Below are 4,252 nucleotides of genomic sequence, written 5' to 3'. Positions count from 1 at the left end.
CACACCGGCATTGCACACCCTCAGGAGAAGCGCAAAGACTTCTGGGAGCTACTGGGGAAAGCACTCTGGGTCATGAAAGGGTCCTGATGGAGATCTGGAGGGGACCTTGAGACTGGAGCCCCAGGGCAACTTCTCCAGACACATTCCTTCCTTCTGAGTCGAGACCCCTCACTCCCCACACCACCCCCATGGGGGACAATGGCGCCTTCAGCCCCCAAGAAATGAATGGGGCCTTTGAGTGCCGCACGCCATGGGGTCAGTGGCGGCCACCAGATTCTGGCGCTGCCCAGCCTCTCTCCATCAAGGACTTGCCCGGTTGGGAAGGGTGGAGAAGGGAAGTGTCACGTGGTCCCTGGTTTAGACTGGGGTTCTGGAAAGAGATTCATCCCCACCAGGCAGCTCTATGAAGAGAAACAGCTTAAGGGGGTGTCCCCTCCCTGTGCCTGGGAAGGGGACAGTTCTCTGTCCTTTCCTCAGGAGGCAGGAGAACAAATGGCATGGGGAGAGTTTTGTTACCTCTGTTCTCCCCTCTCCAAATCACTCCCCATCCACTGTGTGAATGGGGCAGCTCCCTCCACTCTATTCTCAGTGCCCAAATCCCTTTATCTGGGGCTACCCCTGAGGCCTGGTCCCTTTTTCCTGCTTCAGTCTCCCTCCCCTTCCTGCACAGCCTACCAGGTTTCTATGGAAACCAACTAGGAAGGCTCTGCCAGGAGGCCAAGGCCATTAATGCTCTGGGTGGGTGGGTGGGATCAAAGGGGGTATAAGAATTGAAAGTGAGGACCAAGAGGTGAGTTCTAGTAATTCCAGAAGGGGGTGGAGATGCATTGGGAGTAAGACTTTCACTGTTGGGGGAGGGGAGGCAGATGGTACAGGGAACAGAGCTGTAACCATTGATAGGTCTGAGACAGTTGAGGGCCTCCTTTTCCCAATTTCCAAGGCCCTAAGCAACTAGACAGCCTCCCTCGCAGGGGAAAGCAGTGGGTGAAGAAGGAAGGAAACAGGTGGTGCCCAGAGCTCTGACTCTTCTTCCTTCACAAGGCAGAGCTATTGCTCTTAACCCTTTTGGGGACATTCCACAGGAGAGGAGGCCTCCAGGGAACTGGGAGGTACATATGAAGTGGGAGGGGAAGTCAGTAGGGTACAGGTGTTCAGGGATGTTCTTCCTAAGCAGTAGAGTTAGAGGTGGTCAGAGGCCTAGGAGTACTTTTATGTCATCCCTCCCTAACACTGCACTGCCACTGAGGGGCAGAGGTAGGGCAGGAGTGGATATTCGCATCTTCCCCTGTGATCATCTGATCAAGGATGCTGGGCTTTAAAAAGAGGGAAATGGAGGTGGCCAAGTGGGGGATGGGGCAGAGAAAGGGGAGCAAACTCAAGACTGGAGGGCCTGGAGAGGGGCAGATGGGTGGGTAAGTGCAGATGTGCATGGTTAAGGTGGCTGGGGAATTTCTTAGAAGTGTCAACCATCAGCACCTGGGAAGAGTGTGCTCTAGCCTTATCCCCTCCTTAAGCTTCTACTTAGGCAAAGCTGCCTCTTGGCCAGGGACTGTTGAAAATGGCAGAGTCCTGGGAGAATCTGCTGTGGGGGTCCCTTGGGCAGGGGCCTTCCAGGTTATTAGAAGGTTCAGCAAAGCTTCCCCGGGACAGGAGGAATTAAAGAAGTCCCTTGGGAGCCCAGGTTTCCTTGGATCTGAGTCACTGGCTCTCCTTTGGCCGGAGCCCCGAGCACAGCCATCTTGATGTTTGCTTATTTTGGTTATTTTTTGATCAGATATTTTGGCACTGTGCACACTGCCTCCTGTTACCATGGCAGCCGTGACAGGGGCTGAGGCACCGTGAGAAAAATACCAAAATTAATGAGTGAGCAAAAGTGCAGCCGAGAGAAAAACAAGGTTAAAAAAAGAGTTAAAACAGTAATGAAAACAGGCTTCCCAGCTCCACAGCACAGCAGCTGCTGAGGTCTCCCCAGAGCAGCAGCCCCCACCCAGCCTGGGGCTCCTGGCTTCTCTCAGACCTCAGGCAGGACTCACTGGCTTTCCCACACCCAGCCAGTCATACACCCAGCACAGCCACTCGGGGACCGTCCTAAGCGCAACTGTAGATCAGCTCTAACAGCAGATCAGCTCCCATCGTAGGAAGCATCCTGCCTCCCAGAACAGCATCTCAGAGAACAGCTTCTTATCTCCTAGACAACAGAGTCTCAGCTACAGCCCCCATACAACAGTAGTCCAGCTATATTACCAGGAAATGGCTTCCCAGCTATAGTCGAGCTCCAGAGCCGTAGCTGCAGGCATAGCAGCATCCCAGCCAGAGTCCTGCACAGCAGAACAGCCCAGCCACAATCCTGGGCAACAGCATCTTAGCTATAGCCAATCCCCAGGATGCTGTCATCATAGCTATAGCTTCAGGACCAATAGCAGTCCAGCTACAGCCCTATGTACAACAGTAACTCAGCTCTTATTCCAGGTAACAGCCTGCTTCCCAGGTACAGGCTCCTGGCAACAGCTTCTTATCTCCTAAAACCAAGGCAATGGATCCAGCTACAGCCCTAACTGCATAGTAACAGGGAGTAGCTTCTCAGCTATAACCAGTCTCAGATGTGCCAGCCTCATACGATTAGCTCCAGACCTGATGGTATTTTAGTTAAGCCTGCCTTAACCTGCTCACATACCCATACACATATAAATATACACAATGCATGGCTGGGCAACAGTGTCTCAGCTAATCAGATGACCTGGCTATGTCCTAGGCACACCAATGACACAGCATCACAAGTGTCCCAGATATGATCTGTGAGAACAATCTTTCTGTCACAGTGCCAGGCTCTACAGTACCTGCTCCTCTTGCCTGTTATGGTTCATTCTAGTTACAAATGTGTCACAGCAAGCATCGTCCAACAACTTCCATAACTAGCAGCACCCAGGCTCCATGCTCTAGACAGTCTCAGCTGGACTCTTAGTCGCTGTCCATTTCCCGAGCCTCCTTCAGTGCTCCCGTTGCCAATTGGTTGTCCTTCTAGTCTGGTGTAGGACCCGGAGCCTGGCTTCTCTCCTCTTTAGATGCTACCTCCCTTGATCACCAAGCATCCTCCCAGTTCCAGCACTTTTACCTGCCCTCTTTCCTAAGGAAAATGGGCTTCAATACCCATACCTACATTGCCCCAACTCAGGTCACCACAGAGCACAGCCTGGCAGCTGGGGCAGGAAGGGGTGGGAAGCATGGAAGAAGGGTAAGCAAGCACAGCCTGTTGTTGCTGCTCTGGCCCAGTTCTGCTCCAACCACTTGGTGCAGAATTCGGGTTTGATGGTCGAGGAGCAGGGAGGATGGAGGAGAACATCTGGGAGATTAGCATTTCCTGCCCAGCTCTGCGGCTGGCTGCCGATCTTGCTCAGCCCTGAGCAGAGGAGCAGAGAACAGAGGAGTCTTTGAATGGCTCCCAGCAAGCAGCCTGGGGAGGTTTGCTGCAGTGGGCAGCATGCATACACTGGGGGCAGGGAGGCTGGGGCAGCTCCTGTGTGGAAGATTTCTTCTCTCTGGACCACTGATTCCCTCTTTGAAGCTGTGCTCAATGATGGGGCAAGTATGGGCTTTGCAGAGGACAGAAGGGAGCCACTGACAGGACATGTTCCTCTTTGACCAGCTTATTTTCTCCCCCAACGAGAGCCTCCCAACTTGGGCTTCAGGATATGAGGTCCAGAGCAGGGTCCAGGCAAGAAAAGGAGTCCAGATTGGGGGGGGGGGTGCTGCTTTGGGAGAGATCTTGGACAGTTTCTCTTAGCTAGACACAAATCGCACACTTCCCCTGAAGAGTGTTGCATGGGGAGAGGCCAGAGCTGGGAAGAGGAGGAAGCAGAAGCAAAAAACCAAAGGTGTAGAAGAGTAATAAGAACGGCCAAATGGAGGACAGAGGAGTCAGGGCCACGGCAGGCACCTGTAATGAGGGCCTTTCCACACCCACCTCCAGGTCTTGCTACAGACAGCTTTCCTCATTCTTCTGACCTAGAGCACCCGCTGCGCCCACAGACAGCAGGCAGGGCGTCCTGCTGAACTGGGGCACTGGACAGCCTGGGGTACCAAACCCAGAGCGCAGGAGGGAGTTCCCGAACTGCTCAGCTACCTCTAGATGGTGCCAGAGAGCCAGAGCTGAGAGAGAAACCGAGCACCGGAGTGTGTGAGACACTGCGTGTGACGCCGTGTGTGACTGACTCGCTGAGTGTGAGTGTGACTGGGAGCGTGTGGCACTGCACCG

Source organism: Cavia porcellus, unplaced genomic scaffold, assembly GCF_034190915.1.
Source record: "Cavia porcellus strain 051 isolate PalLab524CR breed Dunkin Hartley unplaced genomic scaffold, mCavPor4.1 scaffold_21, whole genome shotgun sequence".
Classification (NCBI taxonomy): Eukaryota; Metazoa; Chordata; class Mammalia; order Rodentia; family Caviidae; genus Cavia; species Cavia porcellus.
This window is presented reverse-complemented; position numbering follows the sequence as displayed.